The sequence below is a fragment of the Bidens hawaiensis genome, unplaced genomic scaffold (genome assembly GCF_021521415.1).
Source record: "Bidens hawaiensis isolate Kalapana, Puna unplaced genomic scaffold, B.hawaiensis_p1.1 tig00096950_1, whole genome shotgun sequence".
Taxonomy (NCBI): domain Eukaryota; kingdom Viridiplantae; phylum Streptophyta; class Magnoliopsida; order Asterales; family Asteraceae; genus Bidens; species Bidens hawaiensis.
This window is the reverse complement of record NW_027504590.1, coordinates 1-19,823: the sequence shown is the minus strand read 5'-3', so window position 1 is coordinate 19,823 and position 19,823 is coordinate 1. Positions and strand designations below refer to the sequence as shown.

Genomic DNA, 19,823 nt, shown 5'->3' with positions numbered 1-19,823 from the left:
GAGGTTAATGGTGTCTTTCGAAGTGATTGTTGATTCTATGATATAGTAGGTCGAGTCTAGTTTCTAAAGTGTCTAATTTTGTAATATTTGGACGTGTGGAAGTTAGTTTTTATTAATTTACAAATCTGTTGCGCAAGTCTGATTCGGGAAGCCTTCTTGTAGGTTGTTTTGTAATTAGTATATCTCACAAACTACAAGACCAATTGAGTTGATTCCACTTCTGGATGTTAATAATTTGAGTTAGGAATCTAACCCAATTTTCCTTGCATTATTTGGATTAACCATGTAACGGGAATAGAAAATAACGTTTTGTTGCGCATGATAATTACTGTGTTGTTTTGATCATTGTGAGAAAACCGAATGTGATAAAAATATAAAAAAATATTTTTAGAAACCTAACTCAGTTGTGCTTCTGTGATAAATTTTTGGTGATTTTATCTACATGTATGGTTAGTTAAATAGGGTAATCTTGGCGTGTTAAAAATCTGTCTCGGTAACTAGCTGCTGAATTCTTTGATTTAACATGAAAAGTGATTATTTGACCGATGTTTGCTATGTGTTTGACATATTTGCCCTTGTGGTAGATATTTTACTGATGATGTACCATAGTAACACTTAACACTATTCTTGTTCACACATGTAACTTATCACCAACGTATTGTCGAGTCGCACTTGTTTCACAAACGAACACATCTCATGCACAACTTTTATGTGTCAAGTCTAGAGACTCACTCATAGTTCAAACTCTTAGAAATCTCATTTTTGTTTTTAGAGCACTAGTGAGGATTTCTGTGACACGTTTTTCTCCGATTTTTGATAACTTCGCAAACATTGAGTTTCACGACCCCTTTTACTCTTTAACGCTTTTATTAGGGGGAGATAACATACTCCAACGCTTTAGATTTTGTTTATTTCTTTATATATAACTTGTAAGGCTAAGTGGCAACAAACCAACTAAGTCCTTCTGAACAATCGAACCGGTTAATATTGGACAATAGCGAGTCACCTTTGAGTAGTACTACTGGGTTTGACAAACCCCACCCAACTCTAAACTCGACTGTAGGTCGAGTAAGTGTAATTTTGGCTAACACAATGGTCGTGGTTGACATGGTGACAATGCAATCGTATAAACAGTCAGCTTCGGTTTCGAACACTTAGTAATACATGCTTGATAGGTTAGCCACCAAATGATATATAATTGACATAACACTATCTTGTAACGCTAAAACGCAATGCTTAATTTATGTAAACCTGTGAACTCACCAACCATGTGTTGACACTTTCAGTATGTTTATCTCAGGTAGCCGAGGCGGGCGAGCGGTATAGGACATGCATTCTCTGAACTCTATTGTTTTAAACTTCTTTTAAATTTTATCATGATAACTGTGTTTTAAGTCGTCCTGTGTGGCGCAACTATTTGCTTTACAGTTTACGTCTCCGCATTTTTTTTCTTAAGACTTGTATGTATTATCTGAACTCTATTGTTTGAAAACTTTGATATAACTAATGATTCCGATCCTGTTAGTTCACACCCTCTGACGGTAAAACTCCGTTAGTGGATTTTGAGGGTGTGACATTTACTTAATAAATGAACGGACATGAACACATGTCCCTTTAATTCATTTATGTTCGTTTACGTTTCGGAACCATTCACTGATACTATTAGCGAACGGAAATAAACAAAGATGAACCTGTATATTTTCTCAACGAAACAACCATGAAGAAGACATCCTCGTTCATTTAACTGTCGGTGTTCTATTATTTGTTTGGTGAACGAACACAAGCATACTCCATTCATGTTCAATCTGTTCGTTTACAAGCCTAAAAATTGTAGTGGGTCGAAAACTTTTAACTGAATATATAAACAAACATAAACGAGCGAACTTTGAACAAACGTAAACTAACAAACATAATGAATGTAAACGAACTAACATAAACAAGAGTAAATGAACAAAAAAAATTATTCATTTTCGTAAGATTATTAAATAAGCAAACATAAACAAACTTCCTACTAAACAGTTCACTTAATGTTCAGTTCTCTTACTGTCCTACATGTTACCCATCTTACCCTATCGGCGTGTTTTGTTACCTGCACTTCTACCATAAAATATTGTAAATAAAGCATGAATAATGGAAAAATAATATACCGGGGGGCTGATAAATGGAAGCTTTCCAGTTATTCTCGCGAGCAGAACCGATAACCAACCATAAATATCTATCACGAACAACGGAATATTAAAGCGAGGTGTTTTTGTGTTAGTTATAGCAGCAGCTATATCAAACACTTGCATGAAAGATGCGTTTTCACCCGCAAGAAGATACATGACTGAAAGAAAACTTATCATTTCCATAACCGATGTAACCAGGTAACCATCCGTTAAACCGTTGAACAATCTGACGAATAATAAAAGTTTCACATTTTCAGTACTTAATTATCCATATATAAAACAAATATGTAGTTGGAAAAATGGTAACCAAATTTTGTTCCCTCGTGTAAAAGGACTAAAATGCACTTCCATTTAACAGGAAAATCTAACACAGTTAGTGTCAGATATGAAATGGGTTAAAGAATTGAAAGCACAGGCCATGATATGACCAAAACTTGACATTGGTAGTCAAAGTAGTTAAAGTAGGCAAAAACCTCAGGGATGAAAACCAAACTTGTAACATGTTTTAAACTGAATAGCCTAATAGGAGAAATTATGAAAGTTGGTGATTATTATTTAGAGACTTTTTTCTTCACTCTTCATTCATGTTAAACTTGAAAATATAATCTCTACGTTTGAAATTAGATAATAATGAATGAACTGGATCATGATTGAAGATGAAAATAATATATCACTAGAAGGGTTGATATTCTAAGTTAAGTAAGTCAATAATGAATGACAATAAACACAGGGCTTTGTAGAAAATTACCATTCGAGCAACTACATTTCCAGCAGTGACTTTACCAGGTCCATATATAACTCCAGGATAACAACCACTATACGCACAGCTTCCTTTGCAGCTTCTAGAGCAATTTTATCAGCAACTGCCTTTGATTGTTCATATTGGGTACATAAAAACTTGGCTGAATGCATCTATCACCATATACAACAAACTACGTTTAGCGTCACAAGTCAATAAACACAGACAGAAGCAAAACCTTAGAAATTTGTTTGGGAATAATAAATTATAATTACTTGAGTCTCATTCGTCGGTTAATCCCAATGCGAAGAACGACAACGTGTAAACGATCTTGTGTATGGTATCAGTCTCCTTATAGGCTCGGATGACGTTCTTCAAGCCTCCAATAGTAACCTAATCAAAATAACCAGATTCAATATAATTAAAATTAAAATTAAATAAACACACACATATATACAGTGATGAATCTGGAAGGATGAGGAAGCCAGGGCTCGACTAGTGCAGAGGCGTGAAAGAGGGCGTGGCAGCGAGGAGTGAAGGATAGTCGGTGACGTCACCGTAGGCAATTTCTATGTCGAGTCGCTAGTTCGACTGATGAAGGCTCGGACGGAGTAAGGCGTGGCAGAGTCTGCCGTCACCAACACTTTCATACTCCCTCAAATGATATCATGACTTTTGCCTCTCACTTTCTCTTACAACAAATCTCGAGTCGAGAAACCTAATATTGTCGGAACCTTACACCAGCTAGTAATAATACTCCAAATTGCTTGGGCAAACTGGCATGAAACAAACAAGTGTTACGCTGACTCCAACTCTTCTTCACAAATCGGACAAACAACCGATTCTACCGCAAAACCTTGCTTCGCCAAAGAGAACAAAACCAGTATACGTTTCATTTCCGCTCTCCACGCTAATATACCCATCTTTGGTATGAAATTGTTCCATTCAAATAAATAACAATCCTCCATATCCCCAATGAGATTAAATTGTTTCTTTAAACCTTTCATCGAGAAACCTTCCCCATAGTCCAAATCCCAAACCAACCTATCATCCCTTCTTGTAAAAACTCTGGTTGACAAGTAATAAGCAGGTCAAGTAATTCAGCCACTTTCGCCGACCTATTCAGAGATCTAACCCAACCCTATTGCCCACATATTTCTCCCTCATACATTACCAACCGATCTGCCACTTTACACCACTTGGTTGTTTCTAGTTCGAACAACAACGGGAACCGGGCATGAAGAGCGACATTCCCGCACCACTGATCAACCCAAAACAACAAATCATTCCCGTTTTTCACCTCATGTCTCAACAAAGTTGCCAAATTAATCACCAATTCAGCCACTTCGCTTGAAACCTTAACTATATATTTTTCCACGGACCCAATAATGAGACCCTCGCCGTAATAATTGACCATGATCTTTTCGAATGACGAAGCGCCCAAACAACCCATCTTTTCTTTCATAAAACTCCACCACCAATTCGCAAGCATTAACACTATTTTAATGTTAAAATATTGTAAAAATTTCTCAACACTAATACTATTTCGATGTTATTATATTAATTACAACATAAAATCAGATATTTTATTCTTAAATCATCAAATTTGTATCGTTTATGAAGAAACACGGATCTAATCCTCTTAACAGGTCTTAGATCCAGTGAGTACACAGGGTATGGTACGAACAATTACTAACAACGATACGAGTCTTAATCTCCCAAGTCCAATAACAGAAACTTGCAAAACAGACACTGTGAGCTCGTTACGGGAAGGACAAGAGGGGGGGGGGGGGTCTTCCCGTAACCACCATCCGGCGTGAGCATAAGTACTACTCCAGTGAAGATAAAGTACTTAGAGTATTTCGAGTAGATAGTTGGGAGTAAATGAATATCTAATGAAGATTGTGAAGTTATTTATAGCCAAAGGATGTGGGAATATAATTGGCCCAGCTGTCCCTTTCTAAAAGATGCTCTCATAACCGTCTGGACACATGTCCTCAACTGATAGGTTGAGCTATAAGGCCCATGTGCATGGTTGTAACAACATGGACACGTGTCTTCCTGTAATAGGATGTGATAAACCTGACCATGTTCACGGTTATAACATCTTGGCCAGGTGTTCTCCTCCTATTGGCTGGAGAATCACGTGCTCTCCAAGAAACGATTTTGGTAAATCTTCTAGAAGGAAATTTGTTAATTACAGCTGTCCTATGACATTGCCTTCTGGTCATCCTTTGTGGGTGAAAGTACTATCCTGCGGATGACTCCTGAGGGCGTCTGGATCCTCCCGCACATAGTCTTTAGGATGTATCATTGTTCTTCCTTTATCTTTGAGTCATACGGGTGATCTATTTGTCCCGCGGATGGTATATGAGGAGTTTTCCTCTGTCCCGCTGGTGTTACTTAAGGGTATTTGGGTCTTTTTGGTACCGTACCTCTATAAGTCCCCCAATCCATTGTTTCTTCTGTGTAAATTTTTATGCAGGTGAAATTTTGGAATTTGAGATATTTTAGGGTTTTTTGAATTTTTAAAGGTTGGTGGAAAACATTTCGTTGTTTGGTGTAGATAACAATGAAAAGGGGGATTTGACAACTTGCAGGTGCGTGAACATGTGACATGACGTTTATGCGGGCAGTCACTGTACCCGACTGTTCGTTTTTTTTGCCTTTTTCGAATTTCTCTCCTAACGTGGCGAGCTTTTCCTGGTTCACCCTTTTCTCATTCCACTGTCATCCTCCTATCGCATTTATTGCGATGAGTATAAATAATGGAGTTAGGCTTTCTTTTAAAAACTTTATCGCCTTCGATTCTTCCTGTCCCTTTTATCTTCTTCTTTCAATCACCATTCAAAATTGATCGTTGCTCATCTTTTCTTGCAAACGTCATGGCTGGTGATAAAAAGTTGTTGTCATCACCAAATATTGACACCATGGAAGTTAGTTGGAAGAAATCTGATTATGAGAAGATTATTACGACGTATGGAATTCCGGCCGAATGGGAACCGAAGTTCCCTGCGTCAGGATCTGTTGCCAGTAGGCCTCCTACTGGTAAGATGGCAGTTTATGCCGACTTCTTTTCTCATGGGAATGTTTGGTTTCCAATAACCAAGTTTCTCATGAATATACTTAGTGCCTACGGAGTTCATCTTTCCCAGGTGCACCCGTCGGGCTCTGCGGATTCAACATTTCGAATTCGTATGTAGGGCGCACGGTGTGGTTCCCCATATCGATCGATTTTCGGTCTTTTACCAGATAAACAATCATGGCAGATGGTTTAGCTTCGTTTCTCTTCCCGAGAGGGTCATCGGAACCGAACCGCCTCGCAGTGCGCACGAGTGGAGAACTAAGTTCTTCTGGATCTCCGAGAAGGTTGTGCCCGCCACCATGGTTCATCGTCCAACAAAGAGCCGATACCGGACGTCATTACAGCTCCACACGAGGGCCAGGAGTGGTTCCACATGTTAATGCAAACGCCTACACCTATGCGGGCCATTCCGGAAGAAGCCTTAGTGTGGGCGGGTATGAGCCGTCTGTGGCCATACCTAGAGTTGGAACCTTTTTTTCAAAATGTGGATGAGAGTAAGTCCTACATCCTTTATGACTTTCGGTGATTATGTTTTTGTGAGATTTTTGCTTAATCCTTATTTCATGTATTTCAGGTGAAGGGTCCATGTTGAATGCCCTTATAAACGATATGGGCTATCAGCAAAAACGCATTAAAGATGCGAAGGACTTACCCATTCTGGACAGGACCCGAGACCGCTCCTTTAACCGACCAAGGTGTGCTACGAGCCTATTGCCTCGGATGCTATTTTCCAAATAGGTGCGTACATCCTTAACCCTCGTCCTTTAAATGTCATTACCTCAGATGGGGTGATTGTACTTTTATCTTCGAGTGACTAGTCACCTTCCCATTAGGGATATGATTCTGACGCTGCTTTTGAGATTTCATCCATCGCGCGTGCACTGGCAGATCTAGAGCAGAAGAGGAGACAACGGTCCTCCAAGGCGGGTGATGCGGGAGCAAGCCACCCGGATGTTGAGGATGAACCTGCGAAAAAGAAACATCGGTCACATCGCCTGGAAAACAAAAGATCAGCCTTGCCGATCGCATTAAGGAGTTATCCCGTAAGTCTATGCGTAAACTTTGTATTTTCTTTATGCTTTTTTCTGGACTTATATGTTATCTTTGGTCTTTGTAGAACCAAGTGGAGCTACTAGTGAATGTGTGTCATTGGAGAAGCCACCATCTCCACCACCAAATATAGAGAAACCACCATCTCCGCCGCAGAGATAGAGAAACCACCATCTCCGCCGCCAGAAACAGAAAAAGCTCCACTTCCTCCGCTAGAGACGGAAAAAGCATAATTTCCCTCTCCAACTATCGTCATTTCTGATGACATTTCCGGCTCTAAGAGGGTGGAGCCAGTTTAGGATAATGAGGAACTGGTAGCGCGTGATGCGCCACAACAATCTACATCTCAACCTTCCCCGCCTCACTTTTCCTTTTCCTCCCCACTACGCCCAGCGGGTGTTTAGGAAGGTTCCCACTCCCAATCATCAAATTTTGATTATTATGCAGCGGCCAAACCAGGAGAGGATGATCACTTATACATCCCTCGATGGACTATTTCACAGGGATCCCGTTTCATAGATCCGGATACTTGTGCTGCCTTTGTCAGCCAATGTGTTCCTCCCGCGGAACGGGCTTTTCAGCATGGCCGCTATCGCCATGATCTCCATATGGATTTTTCTTCTGTCGTGGCCAACACCATGGCTAGTGGACAAGAAATTTTGCGGGAATGGCGATCAATGGGGGAGAGATAGGGTGACATGTCTCGGGCCTTGGAAGAGTGATGTGGTCTAAAATATATTGAAATTATATAAATATTTCTTGTACTTTTAATTTGTTTTGAGTTCGTTCTTATATAATTACACCTCTAGTTGGCTCATATTTCGATTTTTGAAGTTTGTAAAGACAACAAGCTAAATGGAGTACTTTTGCTAAACTCGAGACCGATGGGTAAACTTCAAACATATTATATATATATTTATTTCTCAACTACATATTTTACAAAACATACGTAATAGTTTTTAGTAATAATAGTAATAATAATATAAGCATACGTAGGTAAAATTTTGCATCAAATTTGTCAATATTATTTTAAATTAAATTTATTAAAATCTCTACTGATTAATCCAATGGATGTGTAGGGCCTATTAGAAGAAAAGAAAAGAGTGACGGTTTGGCGTTCTATTTTGGATGTATGCATAAAAGAAACAAAGAAAGAAATAACCTAAAGTAGGTGGACGTGGGGCTGCCCCCTATTGAGGCTACAGTTCGAAACCTAGAAAGAATAAGCAAAGAAATCAAGCAAGTAGCCTGACTGCTGCAAAAGTCCACGAGAAAAACAATTAAAGAACAAGCAAGCTACCAGGCCAAATAATTTAAGCTCACAGGCTAGTAGCTCAATCATATTTATATCTTTTTATAATGAATCACAATAAATATATGATCTTTGTTTCATTCGTAGTTATGATTGGCTAAACTTGTTATACTGCCTGGTTTTGGATGAATATTTTATAGGCTTGTTTTATTTTTGGTTTTGGACTATTATTGATTGGTTCATGTTTCGGTAAAGTTTTTATTTTAATTTGGTTGTGATGCATTTGCGTATTTGGTAATAATTTATGATCAATTTATTGTTTCATATGTGTCTTTGTGAATGTCTTTCATGTATGGATGCATATTAGGTTACTTACTGTGTGTTTGTAACTAGTTTATGGTTTATAGTTGACTTATTTCATAGGAGCGGTAATTGAGAGTTTAGAGATACCTTATATTCTGCAACTTGAGAGATCGGGAGGTAATTAAGTGTCGTCTGTTTTGGTCTTTTGTGGGTTTGGGTAGTGATTGCACGGGAGTGAGTTACCCTAGATTCCCTTAGATTCTTACAGATCCGAATTATAACCGAATTTAATAAGAATACCCCTTTACTCCTTAGGGTGTTTTGTGAATAGAGAGACAGGTAGGTAATTTAGTCTTTGGGTACCTTAGCAATAGTTAGGTGAGGTGAGACCGGGAGGTGATCCGAACCATTAAACCGTCGAGCTTACATGATATTTAGGGTTCTTAGGTATTGTTAGTGAGACCGGGAGGTGATCTAGCATACTTTAGTTATTACTTAAGTTTCATATTTTTAAAATACGGTTACCAATCATAAATCCAATTCCGAGAGTTTACGAGTTGACTAGTAGGATTTCTTGCCTAGGTAGTTGTTTCCTCGATTTGATTCTAAACCGATTTGTTTGTGTCTAGTTTTAGTTGAAGTATTATTTAGTTTATAGTTAATAATTAAAAAACACAAAAATCTATTAAATCTAGTCAAAGTCTAGTTTAGGTGTCGCTAGTGTCCTATGGGTTCGATATCCGGACTTCATTATGCTTTACTACAGTGGATAATTACACTTTCCTATCTAGTGGTCTAGCATTAGGTTAGTTGAAAATATAGATTTATAAATTTAAAACTAGAGTGTGTAAGTTAGGTTAGTTCTCTATAGACCGCGTTTTGGACATCAAGTTTTGGCGCCGTTGCCGGGGATACTTAGGTGATAGCGAAACTAGTTTTGATTGAATTTAATTTTTTAATTGGTCTTTTGTGTCTTGAGTTGTGGTGTGTCTTGTGATTCCGTGTCTTAGATTTAGCGCGTCTAGTCGTGTTTAGGATAATCTAGTTTGTAATTTATTTTCTCGAGTTTAGTTAATATGTTTAATAGATCGAGTCAGTTTAGGAGTATTTTATATCGAAGACCAACGAAAGAAATGATGTTGGAAAGAGCCGAACAAGAGGAACGTGAAAGACTCGAAAAGATTAAGGCATTAGAAGCCAGGCTTGATAGGTTGTTAGAATTAGACAGACTCCGTAAGATAGAGGAACTCGAATCTAGGTTAGATGAGATAAGTGCTAGATGTCAAATTGAGACTTTTTCTTACAAGGAGCGTAAAGCCGTCTATGAAACAGATGATGACTTCTGGAATGATGATGATGATGAGGGCGTGATAGAAGAGATGGAGCAAGGGCTACCTGATTACACGAATCCGAGTGAAGATGTCGTTGTGGAGCCAATTGACCAGATGGAAGATGACGAAGAGGAGGAGCATGCACCATCATGGGAGGATGAGTTTGGTGACGAGTTAGTGGGTTTACCAGTTTTTGAAGAACATGAAGAATTTAACCCAGTTGGCCATCGTATCTATTCAGAAACACTAATCATGGGGAAGCCAACAATGGAGATCAAAATGTCACCAGAAGAAGAAAAGGAAGAGGAAGTGGTAAATGAGGATGATCAGAATATGGTGGTAGTTAAGTCGCCACATCATGTGAATGTTAGTAGGTCTGTGGAGGAACTAGATAGTTAATCGCCGCCAAAATCGACAAAGCCACAGAAGAGGAAGGGGAAGTGCTTGAATCAACACGTTTTGAGGGTTCAAAAATGGTATATTAATAGTTGTAGGAGAACGATGAAATGCAAGAATAACCATTTTCCTCATTATATGCAACGTATTAGGTTTGGTCCGGGTAAGTTTATGTATTGGTGGTATGATCTGTTTGGATGTTTTAAAATGCTTTTAAGTTTTACTATGTGCTATTTGTTTAAATATGTTGGAATGGTGGAATTAAACGGGTTAGACCGGGGTTGGATAAAAGAAAAGCCTCCTATTGAGATTTCAGGAGCGAGTCCGACTAAAGACTCTTCTGTAAACTTAGTGCTTCCCGGGAGGCAACCAGGTTGTATGTGTTTGGTTTTTATTTTTATTTTTATTTTTGGGGTTTTTTTTGCTTTCTTGTGCTGCTTGTTTCTTGGTATTATGGTTGCTCCAGTATTGCTTTTGGCAGTTTGATGATGCATGATTTGATTCAAGTGTGGGGAGGCTATTTGCTTATTGATTGCCGCTTTAATTCTTAAGTGACAGCTTGGTAGAGAGCACTGGAGTATGAGGTTTTTGATCAAATTGGAGGGCATAAAACACGACTCACGAGGCATATCGTAATATTTACCAGGGGACTCTGTTCCACTTTACTTATATTTGAAGTTGCTTTAATTTTTGTCTTTTTCCTGTCTCATTAAGGACAATGTGACATTTAAGTGTGGGGATGGGAAACTGACGTTTTTATATTAAAAAAACAAAAAAAATTCAAAAACTAAAAAGAAAAATAAGAAAAATCTAAAATAATAATACAAATTTTTTTTAATTAAAATGTCCCGAATATTTAATGAAAATTTTTGCAAGTAATGGAAAATGATAGAAAAAATTGAGATTGGTTTTAAAAACTACTGTTATATATACGAGATTAAATAAAAGATAACGCACTAAGCTTGGGATGTGTCGGTAGGCCCAACTAGCTTTGATAGTCCTCTTTAGCAAATTTTATATATTTAATAATTTGAAAAACGGTGAAACCGAATTTAGATGCTTAGGGAGGATTACCATAATCTAAAAACTATGAGATGGTAAGACTTAGATGCACTCAAACCAGCACATCACCGCCATGTCCACTTTTTTATATGAGCTTAGCAAAATAGTTATATATATTAGGTTAAAGATGCCAAGGAGCACAAAAAAAAACAGAAAAGAAAAAAAAAGTATGTTATGAAAGTTATAAGTATTTCAAGATTTGATCCGAAAAGCAAAAGAAAGAGAAAGTTATTTATTGTAAAATGCCAAAGAAGCATTCTTGAAAATAGAAAAAGAGGCCAAAGTTTCACATACTAGATGGGGCTGAGAGTTTACACGTTATTAAGGGGATAGTGACTCTGAGGTTATCGCTATTGGGCTCAAGGTTCTAGTCAATAAATATCAAATTAGGGATTTATAGGACAAAGTCCAATAATATTTAGGAATAGCTCGTACGGACTCCACCTGACCATTCATCCATCAAATTTCACCGAGTGCATCTACTTAGTACCATCAACAAGTCCTTGGCTTTGATGATTTGTCAAACCAGTCTGCTTTGACTCTAGTTTTTCTAGCTCTTTTTCTGAGATGGGGTAGGTGTAGCCGTGGTTTTTGAAATTAGAATGCTTAATGCAATTGGGGGCTTGATAAACTGGTGGCTGGGTTTAAGTGGACAACAATATAGGCAATCGATGTTTTTGCGTTTATCTGTGCTTAAAAGATAACCTATATGTTTTAAAAATCAGTTTTCAAATTCTGATTCCATTGCGAAATACTTTTTCGGGGACGAAAAATGTTTAACTGTGTGGATATTTGATGTGGTCTAAAATATATAGAAATTATATAAATATTTCCCGCACTTTTAAATTGTTTTGAGTCCGTTCTTATATAATTACACCTCTAGTTGGCTCATATTTGGATTTTTGAAGTTTGTATAGACAACGAACTAAAATGGAGTACTTTTGCTAAACTCGAGACCGATGAGTAAATCTTCAAACATATTTTATATATATTTATTTCTCAACTACATATTTTACAAAACATACGTAATAGTTTTTAGTAATAATAATAATAATAATAATAATAATATAAGCATACGTAGGTAAAATTTTGTATCAAATTTGTCAATATTATTTTAAATTAAATTTATTAAAATCTCTACTAATTAATACAATGGATGTGTAGGCCCATAAGAAAAAAGAAAAGAGTGACGGTTTAGCCTTCTATTTTGGATGTATGCATAAATGAAACAAAGAGAGAAATAACCTAAAGGAGGTGGACGTGGGGCTGCCCCCTATTGAGGCTACAGGTCGATACCTAGAAAGAATAAGCATAGAAATCAAGCAAGTAGCCTGACTGCTGAAAAAGTCCACGACAAAAATAATTAAAGAACAAGCAAGTAACATGTCAAATAATTTAAGCTCACATGCTAGTAGCTCAATCATATTTATATCTTTTTACGATGAATCACAATAAATATATGATCTTTGTTTCATTTGTAGTTATGATTGGCTAAATTTGTTATACTGCCTGGGTTTGGATAAATATTTTGTAGGCTTGTTTTATTTTTGGTTTTGGACTATTATTTATTGGTTCATGTTTCGGTAAAGTTTTTATTTTAATTTGGTTGTGATGCATATGCGTATTTGGTATTAATTTATGATAAATTTATTGTTTCATATGTGTCTTTGTGAATGTCTTTCATGTATGGATGCATATTAGGTTACTTACTGTGTGTTGGCAACTAGTTTATGGTTTATAATCGACTTATTCCATAAATCCAATTCCGAGAGTTTACGAGTTGACTAGTAGGATTTCTTGCCTAGGTAGTTGTTTCCTCGATTTGATTCTAAACCGATTTGTTTGTGTCTAGTTTTAGCTGATGTATTATTTAGTTTATAGTTAATAATTAAAAAAGACAAAAATAAATTAAATCTATTTATTTAAGTTATTAGTCAAAGTCTAGTTTAGGAGTCGGTAGTGTCCTATGAGTTCGATATCCGGACTTTATTAGGCTTTACTACAGTCGATAGGTACACTTGCCTGTCTAGTGGTCTAGCATTAGGAGAGTCTAAATTTATAAATTTAAAACTAGAGTGTCTAAGTTAGGTTAGGTCTTTATAGAACGCATTTTTCACATCAAAGAGGCTAAAATGGATGCCGAAGAGCAACGTCTGAAAGCTAACACTGCCAAGTGGAAGCTGACAGATGATAAAATTGCTCTTAGAGCTGAGAAGGACAAGCATACCATCGCAACCCTCCAATGGGAGGAGGCTTGCAGGAAACAGAATACTGTCCTCTGGGTTGCTCGGGATGAAGCCCAACGAAAGAAGGAGGACCTGGCTAACGCACTTGAGGCGAACACTACATTTGAAGCCCAAGTGACCCGCCAAGGTGCCATTATTCAAGGCCATGAGGCAGAGTCCAAGGTCATGAGGCAGAGTCCAAGGTGCCATTATTAATGAGGGCCTTGCCTCGGTATGTATTCCCTTTCTTCCTTTATTATTTCTTCTTAATTTTGATTATGCCATCAATTTTTAGGAGTGTTTTCGTCTTGATAGGCCATCAAGCATATTAAAGAAGGGCCCGAGCTGACTGATAGCCTTGCCGTCCTGCTTACCGCTTCTTCCCAATCTGGCCACCTAGTTGGTTTCAACGAAGGGTTGGAGTATGCGCGAGCTGGCCGTTCTATCTGCATGGACTTGGCGTCTCCCAGGAGTATGGGATGCGCCTAAATGAGTATGACAACCTGTCATTTCCTCTGCAAGACATGCTTCCTGAATTTGCGATGGCGGGTGAGGTAGTACTTAGAAGAAGGATCTAAAGAAACTCCATCTACTCCGCCTTCGTCTCAAAAGACTCAGGACCATGAGGACGAATTTGCTAGCGCCTCTTAGAATAATTTAGGTTATTGTAACCTCTTTTGACTTTGTTGTAATCGTCACTTTGATAAATATAAAAAATATTTTGTCTGTTGTAATATTCGTGACATGTTGAATTTGAAATAAGTCTTTGAATATTTGAATTTTTAAAGTGGGAGTAGGAAAAATGACGTATTAGAAAAACGGTGATAGGACAATTGAAGCGACGTGTATGTAAGCTTTCTGTTGTCTTTTTACTTTTCCGTTTTTCTCGCCTGACGTGTCATCCCCCGGTTGGATAACACTTTCTCTCTCCACTGGCAACAATCCCATTGCATTAATTGCGATGGGAATAAATAAGGCGTTCCAAATATCCTTTTCATCCTTATTGCTTTCAAATTTTTCTTCCTTTTGATATTTCTCTTGCATTCCAGATCTAGCCTTTGAAAATATTTCACTAGTGTTGGTTGTTTGCCGTTACTTACTATGATAATGGCCGGAGAAAACAAAAGCAGTCCTTCTATTGATAATATTGTTGTCAGTTGGAAGAGAAGGGACTTCGAAGACATAGTGAATGTTTTCAGTTTACCACCAGAATGGGAACCGGAGTACCTAGCTTTCGATTATACCGCTAATAATCCTCAGGCGAAGAAGATGGCCTTATACACGGAGGATTTTACCACTGGAAGTCTTCGATTTCCGTTGACAAAGTTTGTTGGGCCGTCTTGAAAGCGTACAGAATTCGCTTGTAACAAGTTCATTCGTTTGGACTGATGAGGATTCGCCACTTCGAATTCTGCTTCCAAGCTCACAATTTGGTTCCTTCGGTTGATATAATTGCCGTTTTTACAAAATGATAAGTTGCGGTGGATGGTACAGTTGGGCAACCATCGGGATAGGTATCATTGGCACCAAATGGTATCGAAGTTTACACGAGTGGTGGTCCAAATTCTTTTGGATCCGGGAGGATATCGTTCCCTTCCCGATGACCTACCGTAAATCTGATGACAACATGCCGGAGGTTCGTGATACCACTAAGGTGAACCTTCGGTGGTTGAAGACGCTGACTCGCACTCCCACTCCCATGCGCACGATACATGAGGGAGCATTGGTGTGCGCTAGAATGAGTCGCTTGTGGCCCTTTCCAGACTTGGAACCGTTCTACGAAAATTTTGATAAAAGTAAGTTTAGTTTTATTTTTTGAAAGTTGGTTTAGGTATTTAACTATTTGTTTGTGCAGGTGAAGGTTCAATCTTAAGCTCGCTTTTGGATCATGTAGAGGGACTTATGGTACGTCGCCTCATAGATCCCAAGGATTTTCCCTTCCTCGATCGTACCCGCAACAACTTTCTGTTCTCCACCGCCTTACGCCCGGAACTCGTGGTATCCAAAGCAATATTTGCAAAAGGTGAGGAGATTCTTGTTAAAGGTGAGGGAGTCTTAAAACCTCGTCCTTTGACCGCACTCACTTCTAGCGGGGTGATAGTGCTTCTTTCTTCTAGTGAGGAGTCATTGCCCTATGAAGAAGAAGAGTCATCTGTTGATACTACTGACGCTGAGAGTATCATGCGTGCAATTGTAGGTTTGACCCGCAAGAGGAAACAAACCCGTCCACCAGCAATATTGTGGATGTGGGAAAAGGCATTGCGGAGGTTGTTACCAGCGAGGATGAACATCAGATTATTGATCCGGATGCCTCCAAACCAGCTGGGAAGGGCAAATCACAACTGTCCAAACCCACTGTTCCCAAAAAGCATAGAAGGTGAAATTGGAGGACCACATCCATCAACCTGCATAAAAAAAGGTTATACCATGTGCCGTTCTTGATGCTTTTATAGTTTGATTATTTTTTCTCAGTGATATATCTTTTTGAGGAAGTGAAGTATTTTGTTGGTTCCTCAGTGGAGCATGTCAAGGACCAATCTGGTCAAGAAGAGACGACACCACGTACTTCTCCACCGAAGGGTGTAAAAGACCCAATCATCATAGGGGACATCCTCCAGGTAAGGATGAGAATAGGGGCGCTTCCAAAGAGCCTGTTATTTCTTCACCTCCTAATTACCCTTCTCACGATGCCAATCAAGAGGGATCAAGTGCTGTTGCCAGCGGTCTTCAGGCATCCCCCGGTACACCGCTCGTAGTGGTAAGTGCGTCAGAATTCCTTGTTCTCTGATATTGACGTATGTCATGAGTCTCTTCAACAAGGGATTCCTCCTGCAGAGAGGGAGCGCTAACGTGGGCGTCCTCGTTATGAGTTGGCGAAATCTTATTCCTACACTCTAGCTAACGCTGTCTCCACCAGTCAAGAGATATATCAAGACTGGCTAGCTATGAATGAAACATGGGATGAGTTGGAAGCTGAAGCGGCAAGGGCGAGGAAGGGGGCTGAGGAAGCCAAGAAAGAAGCGGATGAATACTGCCTAGCTGCTAATACTGCTAAATGGCATTTAGCTGATGCCAATAAGGCAATGGAGGAGGAGAAGGCGCATCGAACCGCTGCTGATGAAGCCAAAGCAGCCCTACAAAAGCAGTTGGCCGTGCATAACTATCTTATTTCCTCCTACTTGGAAGAAATAAAAACTCTAAAGGCTGAAGCATCCGCTAAGGATGAACACATTGCCAAACTTGCCGCTACTAACAGGGAGCAGGCCTGGATTGTGCTGAGCACAAGATGGATCTTGTCCGGGCCAAGGCAGAAAAGAAGTGGCTGATGGCGGAAGGAATTCCCCAGGTAACTTCTTCTTTCTTTGCTCCTTTTGACGGATTTTATCTTTACTGTTTTCTTACATTTCCTCTATTTCAGGTTATCGAGCACATTCGTGAAGGTGCTGAGCTTGGGGACTGTATTGTAGCGTTGCTTGTTGCATCTTCACAAGCTTGCCGCCAACAGGTTTTCACGAAGGCGCGAAGTTTTCGGAGGAGAAACGCTCCGCTCGAAGAATTCGAGCTTCATGGTCAAGACACCACGAAGACATATACTGAGAAGACAAAGCTTTTGATGAGCTTACATTTCAAATTGAGGAAACAGTGGCGGGGTTTGCTGAGCAAGATGACGGAGTTGACCAATTAAAAGCATAGTTAGCCATTAGTCATGAGGAAAATGAGGAAGACCAAGAAGATTAAGATGTGGATGGGGATGATGAAGATCTACCATTGTAATTACAACATTTTTTAGCCGCATATATGTACCTTCTTGTAATCGTTGTATGACTTTGTAATCCCTTTTGACTATATATAAGAAGTTGTTTATCCTTCACACATTGTTTATTGTATAATATAAGTGTTAGATTGTAGGATCTTCATCATTGTCAATAAAGGATTACCGAATTTTGTTAAGGACCTGCAGATCATTTCTGGCACGCGGAACAGAAAAGTTTTGTTACCCACGACTTGTAGATAGATTCAGACAAGGTTTTGATAAGAAAGGCACACAGGCCTAAATATATTACAACTGATGACATTCAGTGTCTTTCTTACTAGTTCTACTAGGGCACGCATGCCAATAAAAAGTAAGTAATAAAAAGTCTTTCCTATATGTATCACTTCTTCAATTGTGCAACGTTCCACGTTCTGGGAATTTCGGTCCCATCTAACTTTCCAACTTGTATGCGCCCTTCGATAATACTCTTTCACTTTGTAAGGGCCTTCCTAAGTTGGGGCCAGTTTACCCGGAGGTTCCTGACTTGATGCTTCGTTGTTGCGGAAGACAAAATCTCCCGCATCAAAAGTGCATTTATGAACCCGCGAGTCATAATTTTGTAATTGACGTTTATAATTTTGCACGCGGATCATTGCTAACTCTCTTTTCTTCAAGGAGGTCAAGGTTCATCCACTACTCTTTATTAACGTTCGTGCGGATGGGATTCCGATTTCAGCCGGAATCATGGCTTCGGTGCCATAGGTTAGACTGAATGGCGTTTCAGAATTTCTTAATTTCTTTTGGGTACGGAAAGCCCAAAGCACATGGGGCAACTCGTCTAGCCAGCCAGTTATTTTAACTCCTAACCGTGCCTTGATTCCATCCTTAATGGATCGATTCGCTATTTCGACTTGATCATTGGCCTGCGGGTGGGCTATAGAAGTGAATACTTGAGTAACCTGAAGTTCTTTCAACCATGCTTGTAACCCACTGTCTGCGAACTGAGTTCCATTATCACTGACTAACTCCTGCAGGAGGCCAAAACGGTAGATAATTAACTCCCACAAGAATTTCTTGATGCTCGATGTAGTGATGGAAGCGAACGGATTGGCTTCTAACCACTTGGTAAAATAATCAATAGCCACAATCAGGAACTTGACACGTCCCGGAGCTTATGGGAATGGACCCATGATATCGATCGCCCACTTTTGGAATCGCCAAGCAGCCGTTACCGACACTAACTCGTTTTTTGGACATAGAGTATTGGGGGCATGGCGTTGGCAAGAATCACACTTTGTAATTTCTTGCACTGCATCCATGTGCATCCGTGGCCAATAGTACCCGGTGTTCATGAGTTTTTCCACGACTATTCTTGGTCCCTAATGAAGACCACAAATGCCTTCATGAACTTCTCGTATCAAATAACTTGCATCCTCGGCGTCCACACATCTCAGGAGTGGGCCGAGGAAGGATATTTGGTACAACATACCATCTTGCACTTGATAGTTCAAGGCTTTGTGTCTGACCTTTCGGGCCGCAACTTTTTCTTCTGGGAGGACTCCTGATGATAAGTAAGCCATGATTGGCGTCATCCAGGATTCCACACCGGTTTATATCACTAAACTTGATGTTGGGGGACAGATGGTCTATCAAGGATTTCCACACGAATGTGTTTTGCAAAGTGCTCAAAATTTGTTGAAGCTAATTTGCTAAGAGCATCCGACGACTTGTTTTCACTTCGTTTGATCTGGATGACTTTGCAAGATGAAAATTGAAGGATTAAATCCTTTGCTTGTGATAAGTATAAAGCAATCACATCAGTTTTGCCTCATAAGTCCCGTTGATGTGTCCCACAATCAACATAGAATCTACCAGCGCTTCTAAATGCTTCACCCCAAGCTATTTAGCTATCCGCAAGCCCGCCAAAAAAGCTTTATATTCTGCCTCTTTGTTAGTACTTTTGAAGTCCAACTTTATGGCATAAGTAAATTCATGGCCCTCGGGATTAACCAGCCTGAGGCCTACGCCTGGTCCTTCGTTGCTTGAGGCTCCATCCGTGAACAATGACCAAATTTGGCCTTGTTCAAGGGGTATTGGAGTTTGCTGCTCAACTAGGCATTCTTCTTCCTTGTGATGCGCGTCTTCTGTGACGAAGTCTCCCAACACTTAGCCTTTTATCGCGGGTCTGGGTTTATACTCGATTGCATGTTCACCCAGCTCAATAGCCCATTACGCCAATCGCCCAGAAAATTCTGGCTTGCTTAGTACAAATTTCAACTTATACCCTGTTAGCACATTAATGGGATGTCCCTGAAAATATCTGCGGAGACACCTGGTAGCATAGACCAGTGTCAGAACCAGTTTTTCAAGCATTGAATATCTGGTTTCTGGACCTATCAACGTCCTACTGACATAATAAATTGGTGTTTGAACATTCTTTCTATCTGTCAGTAGCACG

The 19,823-nt window shown here is 39.3% G+C and overlaps 1 pseudogene across 1 annotated transcript; it reads right to left on the bottom strand.

Annotated features, from left to right (window-relative positions):
- Positions 1 to 2,147: 2,147 nt before the first annotated feature.
- On the bottom strand, positions 2,148 to 3,557 carry LOC143608088 (uncharacterized; annotated as a pseudogene). The gene is made up of 4 exons (XR_013149137.1): positions 3,365 to 3,557; positions 3,183 to 3,300; positions 2,917 to 3,080; positions 2,148 to 2,394 (listed from the first exon to the last, which is right to left on the bottom strand). The product of XR_013149137.1 is annotated as an uncharacterized LOC143608088 (transcript).
- Positions 3,558 to 19,823: the final 16,266 nt, after the last annotated feature.